The sequence below is a fragment of the Meles meles genome, chromosome 10 (assembly GCF_922984935.1).
Source record: "Meles meles chromosome 10, mMelMel3.1 paternal haplotype, whole genome shotgun sequence".
Taxonomy (NCBI): domain Eukaryota; kingdom Metazoa; phylum Chordata; class Mammalia; order Carnivora; family Mustelidae; genus Meles; species Meles meles.
The window spans coordinates 52,534,430-52,554,338 of record NC_060075.1 but is presented as its reverse complement, the minus strand read 5'-3'; the positions used below and the strand labels follow the sequence as shown (position 1 = coordinate 52,554,338).

At 40.1% G+C, this 19,909-nt stretch overlaps 1 pseudogene; it reads right to left on the bottom strand.

The window, feature by feature from the left end:
- LOC123951515 overlaps positions 1-19,909 on the bottom strand; it is a 67,413-nt pseudogene that overhangs the window by 36,739 nt on the left and 10,765 nt on the right.

The following is a 19,909-nucleotide window of genomic DNA, read 5'->3' as shown; positions in this document are numbered from 1 at the left end:
AGTGCATGTAAATACGAGCAGCTTATCAGCCCCAGTCTTTTTAAAAACTGAGGAGTTATATGGTTTTAGTGGTTTGTTGTTTATAAATATACTAGGCTTGAATGTAAGCATTTACTAACTCTTAAGGAGCATTTTTTTATGTTAGTGGAACTAGATATTTTTTCAAGTTCAGAGTACCCTCTGAAAGAGCCTCAATTTGGTTTCTTTTCCTTTTTTTTTTGTCTTTTCACTAACTAAGGTGAGTGCAGATTGCCTCAAGTAGGACTCTGGGTGCTTTAATCACAGACCTGGCATCACATGTAGGGGAGGGGAAATGGAGGACAATTGCTTCCCAGGTGGATGATGCTGTCTTGAATGAAAACAGGTACTGTTTTCATTTGTGTGTTTCTGTTCAATCTGTGTCAGAGTTTGGTAAGGAGAGGCCACAATAGGGACCCTTAAATTAAAAAATAATGTTTAAGGTGGCTAATTCTATGAGAATCTCAGCATAACAGAACAGGAGAGGGACCTGAGGATCACTCAGTCTAGCTCCTTCCCTGTTAGGAGCAAGGAGGTAAAGTGACCTGATCAAAGCCCATCATAATTTGTTATAGAGCTGGGGTTAGGATCCACTACTCTTTTTCTTTTTTTAAATTTAAAATTTTTTATTAACATATAATGTATTATTAGGCCCAGGGGTACAGGTCTATGAATCTCCAGGTTTACACACTTCACAGGACTCACCATAGCACACACCCTCTCCAATGTCCATAACCCAACCACCCTCTCCCAGATTCACTACTCTTGATGGATTTTTCCATGAAATATGTTTTGCCCCTAGGAATCAACCCTATCCTTTCCTTTTCTCTTCTTTCCTTTTTTTTTCTTTTCTTTTCCTTCCCTTCCCTTTTCTTTCTCTTGCCTCCCCTCCCCTCTCTTACCCTCCTCTCCCCTCCCTCTCCCCTCCTCTTTTCTTTTTTCTTTTCCTCCCATCCCCTCTTCCTTTCTTTCTCTTACTTAAAACAATCTAATCATTTAGAATGTATCTCCTGAAAACTTTTTGTTTGCCCTCTATTGGGTAAATTATAAAAGACTGTTGCTATTATGGATGGAATATTTGTGTCCTCCTACCCCCAGTTCATACACTGAAAGCCTAACCCCCAGTGTGATGGTATTTGGAGGTGGGGCCTTTGAGATGTAATTAGGTTTAGATGAAGTCATGAAAATGAGCCACTCCAGGGTGGGATTAGTGTCCTTATGAGAAGAAAAAGAAAGAATTATTTTTCTTTCTTTTCTGTCTGGTGAGGACAGAACTAGAGGTAGCCATTTGAAAACCAGGATGAGATCCCTTACTGGTAAACTGAATTGAGGGGCATCTTGATCTTGGACTAAGATCCTCCAGAACTGTGAGAAACAAATCCCTATTGTTTAAGTCACTCAGTTCATGGTATTTTGTTATGGCAGCCTGAACAGGCTAAGGCAGAAGCCAATCAACTAGAGGTGTATTAGGAATAAACACTGTAATTAAAAAAAAATTTTATTTATTTATTTGAGAGTGAGAGCAAGCAAGTGAGAGAGCGTGTGCAAGGAGGAAGAGGGATAAGCAGACTCCTCACTGAGCAGAGAGCCTGAGGTGGGGCTTGAGCCCAGGACCCCAAAATCATGACTTGAGCTAAAAGCAGACACTTAACAGACTGAGCCACCCAGGTGTTCCATAAACACTGTAATTTTTAAAAGTAAAAATAAATAAATAAATAAATAAATAAAACTATCCTGACCTTTCCTTTTAAAAAAATATAACTTCTATGTTTTATGAAGGGTTGAATTCAACCATTCATTCCTTCAGCAATTTCTTTTGAATACTTGTACACCAAGATTGGAGTGAAGAATGCTTGGCTGTGACTCTAGAGTCTAATGAAAGAGGCATGTCTGTAAATATACAATTACTCCTGCAGGGCAGGGCTCACATCTGTTTTGCTCACCATTTTATCCATATTGTCTAGTGAGGACAGAGGGCATTATTTTTAAATGGCTTCAGAGATGAGGTGATATTTATTTGGTTTTAATCACTCAAGTAGCCTTGTCTGGAAGTAAAGATATAGAAAGAATCTGAGTATGAATTTTCAACTGATTCCAAGTTCTTTATTTGACATTGATTTTATTTATTTACTTATTTTAGAGAAAGAAAGAGTGGGGTGGGGAAGGGCAGAGAGAGAGGGAGGGAGAATCTCGAGCAGACTCCCTGCTGATTGTGGAGTCCACAGTGGGGCTTGATTTCATGACCCTGAGATTATGACCTGAGTGGAATCAAGAGTTGGACACCTAACTGACTGTGCCACACAGGTGCCCCTTGACATTGATTTTATCTGATTACACTGTGTCATAGCCAATCGCCATATAGTAAGCTACATTTTCAACTGAAGTCCAAGGACCAAAAAATGGAACTGAAAATTCTTCACTCTGAAAATCAAAAGAAACCACTGATACTTTGACCAGAAAGAATAGAGAATAAATTAAAAAAACACAAACAAAACTTTTCCATTTACCTTTATTTCATTTTTACATTAAATTAAATTAATTAATTAATTAAATTTAATACATTTCTCACTTAATACAACACTGAAGAAGAGATATTGTTATTTCCATTTTAGAGATGTGAAAAATGAGACTTAGAATGATTGAATAATTTGTCCAAATTTGCATATCTATTAAATGGTAGAACCAGGATTTAAATCCAGTTGTTTGAGACTCCCAAGTCCAGCAGCCTCCAAAGCTCTGCCTCCTACTACATCTCCTTACCAGTGGGGTTTGATGCAATCCTTATGCAGTCAGTAAATCCCTGTAATCTTACTATCCGCCATGTTTCCACACTCTTAAAATCTGGGCTTTAATCAGGTCAGTGGAAACTCAAGAAATGTTTTATCTTCAAATTTCCCTAACTCACTGGAAATCCATTTGGGATGAAGCTTACATGGTATGTTTGTCAATGTGACTCATCTGAGTTTTATCAAGTAAAGGAGAGGAAGTTGGGGGATGGGTGGTAGGAGAAAGAGGGGAAGAGAGAAGGAGAGCAAATATTTGTTAGGGAATGATTGGAAGGAGAATGAAACTTTTCAGGGAGGCACCACTGGTTTTAGATGGGAAATGGCTGGGAACTAAGGGCCAGTAACAAATAATTGGTATTGCAAAGCTGAATAGAGTTTAGTATTATATTTAAAGATAAAAGTTTTGAGGTAAGTGATGTATATGAAGATACTTTCAGTTTAATCTCATGGAGCTCTGAACACCATGGCAGACCTGTTGGAAGGGGCCTGGCCGGACAAAGGGTTTATGGGGCTGGATTAGAAGTTCTAAGAATTTCCTTATTCTTTCCTCTGCCACATTCCCTCATAAACAACCAGAAAATCAATTTCTGTCCATTAATAATGCTTATGTGTTCTCTATTTGTGGACTTTTATAAGGGCACATTTGACTGTGTTGTATTCTAGAAATTACTCATTACGGTAGAATTTAGGCTTCATGATAGGCTAGTCCAAGTCAACACAGCTACAACCTTAAAATCATATTACATGCACAACTCCCATTATGTTGTGGGCAAAGATGGTCCTACCTGTGTTTTGGGATGACTGGTTCTTGGGGAAAATGGTGGGTTATGGTGAGGTTTTTTTGTGCTGTCCCCTACCTGTGGTGCATTCTCTGTGAGAGGTAGGAAAGTGAGAGAGATAAAAGCATACAGGAAAACAGGGTGCCTGGGTAGCTCAGTGGGTTAAAGCCTCTGCCTTCGGCTCAGGTCATGATCCCAGGGTCCTGGGATTGAGCCCCGCATCGGGCTCTCTGCTCAGCGGGGAGCCTGCTTCCTCCTTTCTCTCTGCCTGCCTTTCTGCCTACTTGAGATCTCTGTCTGTAAAATAAATAAATAAATAAAAAAATCTTTAAAAAAAAAAAGCATACAAGAAAAGAGACAAGAATACAACCGCATGTCCCCTGAGAAGCAGTCATTAGTACAGGGAGAGTCACTTAGAGTGTAAGTAAGGAGTGAGAAATGCAGGCCACATGCAGGACTTGGGCAGAGAGACAGCACACAAAAGATTTCTATTCACTCTAGTTCACGGGCAGATCTGACAGCCCAGGCTCATTTTCTCAGGGCCTTGACTGTTGAGAAGGATGTATTTCACTTTCTATGTCAGAAGCATTCCTAGAAATAGGAGAACGTTCCTTTGTAACTGCCATCAGTGGGGAGATGAGAAGCTACAACCTGTAGAGGACCTCCTTTCAGTGTCAGGAGAGCTCTGCATCTGTGGCATGACTTTCTTCTCCATCCACATCATAACACCTGAATGAGAAAAATTGGAATTTTTTTTTTTTCTAGCCCATTTTGATAGGCTCTTCAGGGTTTGGGTGGAGAACACTTTTATTTTGCTGAGGTTACAGGAATAGTGATTAATTATACCTCAGGGCACTGCATCTGTTTTTACCAGCAATACTACACCCCTGATGTCTTATGTGTATTTCCTGTCTGTGCACACATGCGTGCATGTATGTGTGCATGTATGCATGTATAACTTTCTCTCAACTTGCTTCCTGGAATGTTGCTGACACCTCTTATCTGAATTTCTCAGTCTGACTCGCGATTCTCCCTTTTGACAGACACTAGGTTGAGGTTTTCTTTAATTGGCAGCTCTTTATCAGTAGACAGAATATTAGAAATGGACTGGGAGATAGGCTATCCCTGCTACACTGTTAGTTCAGATAATCTTATCTGCATCCAGCCCCTGGTATTCACTGCTTCTAAGAAACATAAATTGGTCTTGCTGCCTTTTTTCCCCCACCTTAAATAAAATCCTTTCCCTCTGTGATAACCAGCTCCTGGAAAATGGCAACTATGACTGAATCCAATAGGCTTTGATGTTGCAAGCACAGGAAAAAAGGAATTGATGAGGTCTGCTTGGGTTACTGATTTTTTTCTTCTTTAACTTCTAATAGGTCTAAGTGAGTATTTGGTAAAACCACATGGATTTTGAAAAGGACCTTAGAGAAATAGAGTGGGAATCAAAGAGGGGTGGAAAATGTCCAATTTAGCTTCCCTGTTGATTGAGTCTTTAGCTTAAGATACCTTCTTGCAGCCCCCTGAGTTCGTAGGAGGAGGACTCTGTCACGAAGCTCTGCCTCAGCCTCTTGGCAAATCCACCCTGGGAAATGCTCCTTGACACAGCGGCAGTGGAAGTGCTGCCCCTTTTCATCCTCAGGACACAGGACAGAAGGCAGAGATTTGACAAGGGGAGGGTGTTCTTACATTTCTTGCCTGGTGTGTTGACTTCTGGCACACCACTTTGGCCTGGACACAGATCCTAGCTCTGCAAGCAGTGCTGGTCTCACCCTGGGCCTGGTAGTGGTTGGGGAGTGTCGTGTTGCCAGCAGCAGCTTTGCATTCAAACTCAGAGGAGCGGAGAGCGTGGATGTAGGTGGACGTTCTTTGTCCACATCTGATTATGGAGATGGACACCTTGCAGGCCTTTCTCTTGAGCACGACTGAATTGTGAACACCAGAGCTCTGTTCACCAGGGGCTGCTTAGTTGAGCCATTTGCACTGCAGACTTGAGATCTTTTCTTCTCTGACATTTCCCAGGCTCTGTTTGTAGTCTGATGCCTCCTGATTTTAGATCAGTATTTTTGGGCCTTTAAAATTTCAAAGGACATTGAGATTGGACTGTATGACCTTTATCTCTAAGCTACCTCACTCCATATCTCCATGTTTCTGGCTGCTCCTTATTCTTTCTCTTACTATGTGTCTCTCCCTCCCTCCCCATCTTCTGATTTGAGTTTCTCTATTATCTTCTTCAGATTAAGAAGAAAAGTTTTTTTGTAACATGTAAAAGTGGAAAGAACAATTTTTTACAATGCATATTTCCATCCTCAAATAATGACCATGTCCATCCTGAATCTTTTTGCTAGCTAGTCTAGATATTACTATTTCATTCATAAAAATATGCATGTCAAATACCTGCAAGCAAAGGCAACTTTATAACCAAGGGAGATAGTAAGTGCAGTGGATAATGTAGATTGATCTGTGTTTGAAACATAACCCCTTTGAGCCTCAATCTTCTCATGAGTAAAGTAGGAATGATAAAATGTGGTTTTGGGGAGTATTAAATGTTACAGTAAAAAATGTTATAGTAAAAATCATAGGACAAATGCTTAACAAATGGTTTAATGTTAACATAATTTAAAAAGTAAGAAAGTGTTCTGGAACTGTTGAATGAACTGCAGGCGTTGGAAGCACAGAGGGCTGGAGTGAGGGAGATATCAGAGGAAGAAGCCAGCTGGGCAGAGGAGTTCTCAGATCATATCTGGATTCCACTCAGATGGAGGCTCACTTTGCTGCTGCGAAGATCCTAAGTGTGGAGCCCTGAAGTCTCCTTCATTTGGGAAATCTCCCCTGCCAGTTCTTCCCGTGCGGAGCAAGGAATCCTTTTCCCCGCCTCTGCAGCACTTTGTAGCTTTATGAATCAATTTATCATATTATAAAGCCATTTAAAAATTGATATCTAGATTCCTCACATGCCTGTGAATTTGTCTAGGTTAGGAACAACATCACACTTACCTTTGTATCCTCAGGTGCCCAACTCCCTGATTGTTAGATGGGAGGGATGGATGGATATGTCCATGTGTAATGCACATTATCATCAGTGCAAGTAAAGTTTTGTGGACTCAGAATCTTGGGAATAGTGGGAATGCGTGCATCAGTTTCTTTTTTGCAGGGGTAGGGTGGTACTGTGGTACAGCAGAAAGAAAGGACAAACTCAGAATAGAGAGATGCTATGTCCTGATTAGATGAATTTTCTGTACATTTAAAGTACACACAAATATCCCTTTTGGTTTCAGCTCTCATTCTATATTTCGGAGAATCTACAGGGATTCAATGTGTCTTAAACTTTTCCGTTGCAAAAAACACCAAGACAAAGGAGAGTGGTCACCAGTCTAGCTGGAGAAAATGGGGGCTGGAGTCAGAACCTGAACCTGCTTACAACAAGATCATACTCTTTGTTCTTCATTTAATCTTTAAAATTAATGAACACTTTGCATTGGACATTATGATATATCTTTGTTTTTATACCAAATTATGTTTAAAGCTACTTCCCATTGGTTAAAAGCAAAAATTCAACTAAGTAAATTTAAAGATTTAATCTGCTTTATTTATTCACTGATTCATGAATCAGGCAACATACTGTCAAAAAAATATTGGAGTGTTCCAAGGAGCTGTACAAAATAGAAAGCTTTTATAGGTGAAATGGGGCAGGGCAAATAAGTTATTAGCAAAAGAAAAGAAAGGATTGTTTTAGGCAAGGCCACCTTCTCTTGGAAGAAAGGGCAAGGAGTCTTATCTAGATGACCTCACTAGTGTGGATAAGGAAATTCTAGACTGATTGGTTTAAAATTATCCTCATGGGAGAGGCTGAAACTGCAATGAGGTTAGGTATTAAGTCTTGGTGCTTAACACAACTGATTCCATTTTGGAGTTTGTTTCTTTTAACAGTTCCTCCCTTTCAGTCAAACTCTCAGCCTAACAGAGATGTGATGGAAATTAAAGGAATTAGGGCTACTCTCAGTTACTGATCTGTAGTTCTTGAAGATTTTGTTAAATAACAAAACTTCAACTGGGTACAGTTTAAAGATCTAATTGGCTTATTTAAACAATTCATATATTGCACAGCATTCCACCTAGCAAGCAGAAGAGAGCTCCAAAGGGCTTTAGAAAGGGAAAGGTTTTTAAAGGCAGACCAAAGAAGTAATAAACAGAAAAAGACCTGAGAAGTCATCTTCCTTTGGGGAAAAAGGTTTTTATTAGGTAAATTATCCCATCTTTGGGGGATGGAAAGGGCCCATGAGACAGATTACTGACCAGAAAATTCCTGATTGCCTGGTTAAGATAATATTTCTGGAGGATGTTGAAACTGTAATTAGGTTCAGTATTAAGCTTCATTTTGGTGATGTGGCCTAGCATAAGTGACTCCATTTTGGGCTTATTGTTTTCTTTTCAATGCTTTGATCTCATTTTTTTTTTCTCTGAATCACTGTGGTATTCAGAGATCACAACTTTATGCCCACTTTTTTTAGTTGATCATTCCCTTTGTTCCTTTTTTGATGTTCCATTTCTCAGGGTGATCATTTGCATGCTGGTTAGGGGATCTCAACATGCATTTAAAGCTTTTGGGAGAATACAGTGTACCTGGGAGATTACTATGATAACTATAAGCAAGACAATTACTGCTTTTTTGGGGGGACTGTGATGCTGGGGGGTGAGGTTCCAGCTAGGCTAATGGATGTTGGGTCTCCTTGTCCTCCTCCCCTTCGACCTTTCCCCTAAGCCCCTTAATAAAATGGTTTGATCCTTAAAAAAAAAAAAAAAAAGACAATTCCTGATATTTGAGTCATGGCCCCCAAACCAGTCAAAGAAAAACCCATGAATGGAGTCACCCTTTAAGCCAGATGGCTTGCTCAGTGATCTGTATGTAACTTCATTTCAGTTTCCCAGAAGTATTAATCCAGGTATGGTAGGTGGTGTTGGTCATAGCAGAGAGACCTCCTTGCTCAGCTAAGAGACAATACTGTTAGCAAGAACAGCTTTGGCCAAAGAATCTAGGGACCTTTGTTGGATACTTTGTGTCCTAGCAATGGAACCTGCAATGTCTCCAAGAGTTAAGGAGAAATTTCTGATCATATTCTCAATTGCATTTACTCTTAAGCCAGGGATCAGTCAGGTTTTTAATACATATGGGAAAAGAATATTCTAACCTGAAATAAAAAGTACCCTAAATGACTTACAAAGATGGGTACTTCTGGTGAAATCTCTTGCACCTGGTGGCAAATCTGATCTAGATAATCATGGGATAATCATTATCTTTCTAGGCCAGGGCTAGGGTAAAAAAAAAAATTAAATTAAAAAAAAAGGAGAAAGGATTTCATGGTGAGTTACTGTATAAAGTTTTGATTTGATCCAGCATCTTTTTTTTTTTTAAGAAAGTTTTTTTTAAGGTTTAAAAACAATTTTTTTTATTTGTCAGAGAGAAATAGAGAGCACAAGCAGGGGACACAGCAGACAGAGAGAGAAGCAGGTTCCCTAAGAGCCTGATGTGAGACTCCCTTGATCCTAGGACCCTGGGATCATGACCTGAACTGAAGGCAGATACTTAGCTGACTGAGCCACCCAGGTGTCCCTTAATCCAGTGTCTTGGATTTTGTCTACTTTGATGTCAGCTCCTTCTCTTCCTCATCAACTTGATTTGTAGGTCTTCAGTGTCTGTATAGGACCAGATGTCAGTAGAGTCTTCTTTAGTTGTGAGATGGTGTATCCAACGTTCAATGTCTTCTAGTTTTACAGCAGTGTCAGTGGTCATGAATACTTGGTAAATTCCCTTCCAGTAGGACTCAAGAGTTGTCTTCCTCTGGTGACTTCCAGACTACCCAATCACCAGGCTCTCAACTATGATCAACAGGATCCTTTGAATTGGAATCTGGGAAAACTTCTTTAATATGGTGATGATATGATTAAATATAAGAGATTGAAGACTTACAGTAGCTGGTCATACTGTAAGTATGAGACAGCAAGGGATTAGCAGAAGGTTGTATACCAATAGACAGACATTGGTCTGCCAGTAACCATCTTATGCGGAGTGAGCTTATGTTTCCCAAAGTGGGTATTGTTAACAGTCAGCAAGACCAAAGGCTATACCTTAGGTCAGGGGAGTCTGGTGATTTTGGCAAGTTTAGACATTTTAAGTTGAGGGATCCTATTCTCTCAACCTCGTCTGATGATTGAGGGTGTTAGGGACATTGTTAATTCCAAGAAGTTTGCAAGGTTTTCTTTAGGACTCATATGATTTACCCAGTGAAGAGAGGGCTTTGACCACTAGAGACTGTGGAATGTATACCCCAAATGGGAAACATACTTTCTAACAGTTAGTTTACCAGTGTGAGGGCATCAGGTTTGAGGCATGGGAAGCCTTCAACCCATCCAGAAAACATATGTACAATAAGAAAAACATATTGATAACCCATACTAAATGGTAGTTGAATGAAGTCCAGTTGCAGGTTTCAAAGGGTCCAGAGGGAGAAGGTGTGAGGTCTTGGAGGACAAAAATGGTTTTTCCATGACTGTGAACCTAGCAGTAAACTGTTAGTGCAATTTTATAGAAGTCTCCCTACCAAAGTCAATTCATAATTTGAGTCCTATTAAATATGCTCTGATAAGTGAAGGGAAGCAAAAACTGAAAAATAGGGTTTGCTGGGGAGCTGGGAGGAACAAAGCAGCTGTTTTGGGTTTCCCATAGCCTTGATTATTTGTTTAATTTAACCATTTTTGCCCATTTTAATCACTCTGATTTAGGAGCAGACTGTTGCCATGTGACAAGGACATCAGGATGACAAAAATCTGGCAAAGGAAGGACCATTTTTTTGCAGAAGCAGAATGGACTTCAACCACATGGGCTACAATCTTTATAGATTCTGGTGCTGTTGTCTTTGCATTAAAGTCAGGTAGGGCGCTTCTCTGATACTCAGGTTTAGTCCTTTTTGTGTCAGCCTCAATTTCAATGACAGCAATTTCAGAAGGTAAGAGACTAGCACTAAGATCATTTACTTGTTGCCTATTTTTAATTGGGGTCCCAGGAGATAAAAGAAAACCCCTTTGTTTCCATAATATCCCCAAATCATGGATGACCCCAAGGACACACCAACTATCAGGATAATATATTAAATATTAATGGTTTGTCCTTCTGATAACTGGTATGCACTAGTAAGGGTATGGAGCTCTGCTTCTTGGGTAGATTTAGCTGAAGGGAAGTGTTCCTTCTTGAGTAGGTCACATTGAGTAGAAATAGCAAAACCAGCTTAAAAATTCCTTTATTCCACAGTATGACTCATCAACAAACAAGATTAGGGCAGGATTAATTAAAGGGGTATCTTGTAATGGGATGCTATTACCTCGTAGTCTTGGGACTTGTTTGCATCAGGCAGAGGTAATAACATAGCAGGATGAAGGACATTGCAATGTTTAAGATGGAGATTAGGTGATGAAAACAGAAGGATCACAGAGGAAGTTAGTCTACTCGCAGAGAAATAGTGAGTCAGTTCAGAGTTAAGACGTTAGACAGCCAGTGGAGTTTGCAAATAAATGTCATTTCCTAGGGTCAGATCTGCTGAGGTTGCTACTAACTTTGCAGCTGTGGCTATAGCCTTAAGATAGCTAGGATGGGCATGAGCGACTGAATCAAGTTGTGTGCTATAATGGGCAATAGGCCTGTTTTATTACCATTATTCGTGTGAGCATACCCTGGGTTTGATTATCCCTTTCATGTACAAAGGTGAAAGGTTTTGAATAGTTAGGTGGCCCTAAGACTGGCAGTTCTTGCAGTGTTTGTTTTAGTCTCCTAAAATCCTGCTCATGTTTGTCTTCTCAAAAAGAGGATTCAGGGGGCGCCTGGGTGGCTCAGTGGGTTAAAGCCTCTGCCTTCGGCTCAGGTCATGATCCCAGGGTCCTGGGATAGAGCCCCGCATCAGGCTCTCTGCTCCGCAGGGAGCCTGCTTCCTCCTCTCTCTCTGCCTGCCTCTCTGCCCAGTTGTGATTTCTCTCTGTCAAATAAATAAAATATTTTTAAAAAAAAAGAGGATTCAGGGATGAATAACTTACTAAAGTTCATACAGTGGGGAAGATAATAGAGAAAAATTAGCAACCTATAGCCTGTAATAACCGAATAAACCTAGAAATCCAAAAAACTCTCACTTAGTTGTGGGTCTAGGAAATTCCTGGATTAGCTTTATTCTCTTTGGAGACAGCGGAATTCCTTTAGCATTTAGATCATGACCTAGGTAATGGACAGTATCTAGAGATAATTGTAAGTTTTCTTCAGAGAATTTGTGTCCCTTTTTAGCTGTGGCAGCAAATAAATGGAACGTATTACGGATGCCTCTTTGGTACCTGAGCACAGCAAAAGATCATCTAGGTATGGTAAAAGACCAGGCCCTATCTCCGAGGGAACTGGATGAAGGGTGTTTAAATCTTGGTGAAGTACTTGAGAGAAGTAAGAAGGGGCTTCAGGGAACTCTTGAGGCATAACTGTCCATGTATAATTGGTCCAAGGAAAGGCAAATAAAAACTGACTGTTGGGGTCTATAGGGATGCTAAAAAAGGCTGAACAAAGGTCTATGACAGTGAACTACTTTAAATCTGGTGTCACTTGTGACAGAGGGTACTCTGGTTTGGAGCAATTGGAAATGGGGAATAATTACCTTCTTAACAGCTCTCAAATCCTAGACAAATCACTATCCCTATACACTACGTTTCTGGACCAGCAAGATTAGTGTGTTGCAGGGACCAGTACAGGGAATGATTAGCCCCTGGGTAATTAGACCTTCTTCCGTGATATGAGGCCTTGTATGGCCTCAGGCTTTAATGGACACTGAGGTCATTAAGAGAGCGCTTTAGTAATATCTATTCAAATCTTTATAGGTTCCATAGTTTCTATTCTTCTAATGTCATATTACAAGCAGTGCATGGTTTTCAGGTACCTCAGTTAAATTAGGGGACTTTTGCTGGAATTCTTCCTCTTCTGTGTCAAGGACAAACTAAGGAACATAAAAGATCAGGTCCAGTTGGTCAGGAAATTCTGAGGTGAGATCTCCACTGGAGGCAAAATGTTTTAGCCCTTTTAATTACCTAATAGTTTGGTTGGGGCTGTATCACATAGCCAAAAGGAATGTTTTTCAGTAGAGGGTCCGAGAGTCATTTGTACGGGTTGAGATAAAAATTTTCTCTGAACTTTCTTAGATACCCCTACTATTGAAATCTTTTTACTCTGAGGGGTTTGTTGTCCTATGAGGTCAGTGTTTAAAGTAGAAAGTGTAGGTCTGGCATCAATTAATATTTGGCAAGGTTTCTTATTAATTTTATTTTTAGCTTTCTTTTGACTTTTTAATAAAATTGCTGGTAATAGTTTACCAGAGAAACCCTTGGAGACCTGTTAACTGTGGGAGGAACCCACATGGGGGCTTGCTTTTGGATGTTAAGTATGAGGGCATTTGAGAAGAATTTGCATAAGACCTTTGAGGACAATCTTTATTTCAGTGTCCAGTTGATTATAGCCCATACTTACTTTTTTTTTAAGGGTATAAATTTTTTTAATTAAATTTTTTTTCAGTGTTCCAAAATTCATTGTTTATGCACCACATCCAGTGCTCCATGCAATACGTGCCCTCCTTAATACCCACCACCATGTTCACCCAACCTCCCACCTCCCTCCCCTCCAAAACACGCTCAGTTTGTTTCTCAGAGTCCACAGTCTCTCATGGTTTGTCTTCCTTTCCAATTTTCCCCAACTCACTTCTCACATCTCCCAATGTCCTCCTTGTTATTCCTTATGCTCCACAAGTAAGTTAAACCATATGAAAATTGACTCTCTCTGCTTGACTTATTTCACTCAGCATAATCTCCTCCAGTCCCGTCCATGTTGGTACAAAAGTTGGGTATTTATCCTCTCTGATGGAGGCATAATACTCCATTGTATATATGGACCATTTCTTCTTTATCCATTTATCCTTTGAAGGGCATCTTTGTTCTTTCCACAGTGTGGTGACTGTGGCCATTGCTGCTATGAACATTGGGGTACAGATGGCCCTTTTCACTGCATCAGTATCTTTGGGGTAAATACCCAGTAGTACAATTGCAGGGTCATAGGGTAGCTCTATTTTTAATTTCTTAAGGAATCTCCATACTGTTTTCCAAAGAGGCTGCACCAACTCGCATTCCCACCAAGAGTGTAAGAGGGTTCACCTTTCTCCATAACCTCTCCAACGCTTGTTGTTTATTGTCTCATTGATTTTGGCCATTCTGACGGGTGTAAGGTAGTATCTCAATGTGGTTTTGATTTGAATCTCCCTGATTATAGCCCATACTTTCATCTTTAGATCAGTGATTTGATGATGGACCCCGAGAGGGTACAATGTGGGAGGCCCAGGTGTTGTTTTGGGTCTCTGGTTTTGGAGCTGTTGTAGCTGTAAAGCTAATAGCTTGGAAGATTTTTGTGATCTTGCTTCAGAGTCCTCTCAAAATGCTTAGCTATAGTCACAAGTTCAGTTATGCTGGTGGCCTTCCATCCTATCTTCTACCTTTTTATCAATCCACTAATCTCAGGAGATAATCTGTTTACAAAGAGGGCAGCTCAGCAGCCTGGATGGCCTTATTAATTGTATGGAACCCTAAATATCATAGAAAAAGGGCTTCCAAATGGGCTTTAAAGTCTGCCACAGATTCATCTGTTTTTTGTTTGCAAGTTTGTATACTAGACCAATCAGTGTGGGCAGGGAAGATTCTAGGAGTGGCTTGTAAAAGTTCAGTTGGTATTTTGTGAGCTTCTCTGAGTCCCTAAGATGTTGAAGACAGAGGATCTTGAATATCATCCTTGTGATTTTGCCATCTTCCTGCCTCAAGTTTTGAGCTTCACCAGTGCTCCCTAAGATGTTGAAGACAGAGGATCTTGAATATCATCCTTGTGATTTTGCCATCTTCCTGCCTCAAGTTTTGAGCTTCACCAGTGCTACCAATCTGTGTACAGGCAGATAAAGATCTTGCTGCCAGGGTCATAGCTCCTGATAATGACTCTAAATTCTTCAGAAAACCTTCAGTGTTCCACCCTAGGTTTAGGAAATCTTTAATTATGGCCCTTAGCTTCGTCTTTGACCAAGGGTTGAAGGAGACTGAGGAAGTTTGTCTGCAACCTTGGGTAATTTTATTTTAAAAGATGACTGCCTATATGGGGATTAAGGAGTACACTTGTCCTGATGAGCACTGGGTGTTATATGGAATTGCTGATTCACGATATTGTATACCTGAAAGTAATATAACATTGAATGGTAATTCTACCAGGATTTAAAATTAAGTTTAAAAAAAAGAAAGAAAGAAAGGTAACTGCCTAACAGTCTCCAAGTACAAAGGTAGTTCAGACAGAGTTTAGGAAAACATGAGTACTCAGGTAAAAAAGGATAACGGGGAGCAGTAGGAGTTATATCAGACCTACTGTCTTTTGTTTTAGGTGCCTCTTACATCTTTAATTTATTATTAGCCTTTTGTAAGGAATCTTTTAGTGAAGCTATTTTAGAATCTTGAAGCCTTTTGGAAGCTCTGCATACCAATTAATTATATAGCCTATTCTGTTTAACTTGGGATTCCTTCCTCTCAAGTGCATTTCTTAAATGAGTGATCTTGTCTAATTGGAATGTTCCCCATAATGGGCTATTGTAACTCTAGGTTATTTTTAGTAAAGTTTTTCTATTTTGCTAGATATCTGCAGCTTCTGGGACTATAGTTCTTAAACATGAAATAAACAAGTGTCCCAGAAAGTCACATGCTCAGCTTTTTGGATATAAAGGATCCCATTTATTTTAGCCATGCCTTTGGGTTTGCTGGAGCCAAACTATTTTCTAAGAGGGCTTATCATGGGAGTCTTTTTGAGGTGGCAAATACTATAATAACCACTGAATGCTTGACCCATGTTCACTAATGTTCGTGGGCTTTTTGATTTCCAAGATTCCCATTTTTTAATATTCATCTGAGGCCTCCTACTGGACACAGTCCAGCCCAAATTGGACCCATCCTTTTCCTGGAACCAGTCTGGTTTTTAGATTAGACCCTGTTCAGTTCTGGCTTAACATTCAGTAGTTCCCTATGTGAAATCTGGGAATTGGAGGAAGAATTGAACCAACAGACCCCAAAGAATGGGAACTGTGGATTGATTCCAAACAAATGGACTGTAACAGCTACCGGGAAGTTCCCAATGTGGAATCTGGGGGAGGAACCAAAGGCTGGGGTTTCCAAACAAATAAGATACTTTGGAAAGAAATTAGGTTGGGAGCTCAATGCAGAGAGTAAGAGCTCAGACCTGAGAAGAACCTATCAGTGGCCTTCAGGAATGGTGAGAAAGAGAACTAAAAGTGTTTGAGGGCTCTGTGCCTATGTTTCTCATTGTCTTAGAAGGCACAGAAATTCTTAGGGCACCTGGGTGGCCCAGTTGGTTAAGCATCCGACCCTTGGCTTCTGCTCAGGTTGTGATCTCAGGGTTGTGAGACTGAGCCCCAAGTTGGCTCTGTGCTCAGCCTGGAGTGTGCTCGAGATTCTCTCCTCTTCCTCTGTCCCTGCTGCTCATGGTCTCTAAAATAAATAAATAAATCTTTAAAAAAAGGAAAAAAGAAGCAGGGAACCAAAGAATTCTCCTTTGGTCCCCTGCTGTCATCAAATCTTTTTAAGAACAAAATTCAACCCAGAAAATTTTAAGATCGAATTGGCTTTTTAAAAATGATTCATAAAATGGGCAGTGTTCCATCTAACGAATAGTAGCGTGCTCTGAGGAGCTGTACAAAATTGAAGGGTTTTATAGGCAGAAATGAGGGCAGGACAAGGAACTTAACAAAAGGAAAAGGATTGTTTCAGGCAAATTCACCTTCCTTTAGGGGGAAGAGCAAGGGTCTTATGTAAAGGACTTCCTTAAAGCTAATCAGCAAATTCTAGACTTGAGTGGTTTAAAATTCCACTCCTGGGAGAGGCTGAAACTGTAGTTAGGTTAGGTATTAAGTTTTAGTGGAGCTTAACATAAGTGACTCCATTTTGGACCTGTTGTTCCTTTATAATAACTTTTCTTTCAAATCATTTCTCCTTCAAATTTCTCAGTAAAACTGAACTTGAGGAAGATGTACCATATTTATCTCTTGACTTGGTGCTTTTCTCACCTTCCTTTAGAGGAAGTAGCTTTGGAAGAGAAGGATGGCCCTGTACATGGTGTACATTTTTGCCATAGTAAACGCAAGTTTTTGATTATATGAAGAATGAGGTTATTATGCTAGTAGGTGACCAGTTCTCTGTCCTAGAGATTTTTGACATATGAAGTACAACTACAGAATGAAACTAATAAGCCTGTATGAATCTTGGGAAACCTGTCTCCTTGCTTTATGATCTTATTATGTGTTTATGTGTTGCATCCTTATTCATTCAATAGTCTTTGAAAGATTTTTGTGGAGTGCCTGGTGGGCTCAGTCGGTTGAGCATTCAACTCTTGATTTTGGCTCAGGTCATGATCTTGAGGTTGTGGGATTGAGCCCCACATTGGGAATCCTCACTCAGTGGTGGTGGTGGGGGGGTCTGCTGGAGGTTCTCTCTCTCCCCCTTTCTCTGCCCCCACCATGCTCTCTCTCTCAAATAAATGGGTAAATCTTAAAAACAACAACAACAACAAACAAAAAACAAATAAACAAAAAAAAACCCCAAAACCCTCAACCCCCCAAAAAAACCTAAGGAAGGGGGAAAGAAAGATATTTGTTATGGGGCCATCAACCTGTTGACCAACAGTGTTTTATAGTTTCTTTTTTTTCTCTTAGGATATCAAGAAGAAAAATTAGGCTAACTATAAGTTTTAGGGGGTTAAATGCAGGGAACTTATGTATCATAGAATCGGGATCCTGTCTATCATACCCCATACCCTTGATACCACCAGGCAATAAAAGAGGGTAGAAAAGAAAACTTTGGTTAAAGCCTATGTAAAGTATTACAGATATGGGAAGGAGCCTTGAGAGTCCTTTTTGTTCCCTTTGTAAGTTTTATGAGCAGAATGAGATGAATCATATATACTTCTCTTTTTAAGAGGAAGAAATTATACAGTGTAGGTTATAGCTTCCAATGTGTGTGAAGTGTATGTGTGTGTGTGTAAATTACAATTCTCAGGTCAGCTATGGTCTGACTATCTTACTATACTAACCTATAAGAGCTGCCTATGTCCAGTGAAAGAAAACATCACATCTTATTAGGAGCTACATGTTAGGATTACCTAATTTACATATATATAAAGCTCCAGCCAGATGGGAATTCTGTTCTGAAACTTAGTCTACTCTAGAAGTATATTTAACCACATTTACTCTACTTTTGAAGTACACTAAACCACATCTAGAACTGACATACAGAATAGCCCAATTTGTATATACATAAAAACTAAAGCTAAAACCAACGCCTTAGGGTTGCTTAATTTATACATATATAAAACTTATAACCATCGGGTTGTAGTAACAGTATATACACATATAAGTGTAGGACTAACATATTGATTTCCACTAATGAAATTTTCATAGCTCTATGATGCTGCTGCAGGAATTCATCTTCTCTTTCCCCTTGTCTGATCCTGGAGGTTTTAGCTTCTGGAGCATGGTTCTTGATATTGCTCCAATTGATGAAGGACAGGTAGAAGGCAGGCAGAGACAAGGGACCCCGGTGCAAAGAGGAAACCACACTCCTTTTATTTTATTTAATTTTTAAAATTTTTTTATTAAATCTTTTTTTTAAAGATTTTACTTATTTATTTTACACAGAGAGAGATCACAAGTAGGCAGAGAGGCAGGCAGAGAGAGAGAAAGAGAGAGAGAGAGAGAGAGAGAGAAGCAGGCTCCCTGACGAGAAGAGAGCCCAATACAGGGCTCGATCCCAGGGCCCTGGGATCATGACCTGAGTCAAAGGAAGAGGCTTTAACCCACTCAGCCACCCAGGCACACCAAACCACACTTCTTTTAAAAATTTTTTATTTATTGGGGCACCTGGGTGGCTCAGTGGATTAAGCCTCTGCCTTTGGCTCAGGTCATGGTCTCAGGGTCCTCGGATCGAGCCCCACGTCGGGCTCTCTGCTCAGCGGGGAGCCTGCTTCCTTCTTCCTCTCTGCCTACCTGTGATCTCTCTCTCTCTGTCAAATAAATAAATAAAGTCTTTTAAAAAAAATTATTTATTTATTTATTTGTCAGAGGGAAAGAGAGAGAGAGAGAGCTCACGTGAGAGCAGAAGCAGGGGAAGCATCAGGCAGGGGAGAAGGATGCGGCTTGATGAGCAAGGAGTCCCATACAAGACTCAATCTCAGGACCCTGGATCATGACCTGAACCTAAGGCAGATACTTAACGGACTGAGCCACCCATGCATACTGAGAGGAAACCATCCTTAAAAGGATTTTATGCCGGTCGGGAAGGAGCTCCTCAGCCTTTCCCACATGATAGATAGGTGACAAAAACCTGACTGGGTGACAGGGCAGCTAGGGTTAATCAGATTAAAACAGTCTGCTAACAAGCCCATAAAACCCCCTGGACTTAGAAACTCTAAGAGTTTCTAAGAGGGTGGCAACCCTCTCAGGTCCCCTCCCTCCTTGGGAGCTTTGTACTACCACTTTGCTATCACTCAATAAACCCTGCTTTGCTGACCTCCACTCTGTCTGGTCTACCTCTTCATTCTTTGAAGTGGTGTGACCGAGAACTGGGGACACCGATGGAGAAAATGTCCTGTAACACAATGAGAATCCTGTTATTGGATCGAATCTCCAGAATAGGTTTAGGCAACTGTGGATGAGTGGGGGGAGCACATCCATACCTACAGGGTGATAGTGGATTATCACAGGTGCCACATAAAGGTTGTTACTGTAGCTTATTCCTATCCCAAAGAAGTGCATAGTACATGTGCTAAAAGGAAGGCTTAGTTTAGAAAAGTTCAATAATTTTATATTGGATTATATATTTTTTGCTTTCAATAGCTCTACAATAAATATAAATAATTTGAGAAGACTACAACTAGTAGATATCCACATCATTGCATGAAATCCAGTGGAGTGGATGAGGGAGGGTCATTGCAGACTTAGACTTTGGTTTTGATACAGAATTTCTCAGGTCTCATCCAGAGTTTTCTTCTTTATCTCATTAAATCTGAAAAATATAAATAGTGTTTATCCTTCACTTAAGCTAATTCCTTCCTTCCTTTCTTCCCAATTTTCTTTTCCTCCTTTCAGAAATATTTGGATGTTTCCTATTCTTTTATTTAGCAACCACTTTGAGTGGGCTGCAGATGTATAGCAACTACCATGACCTCAA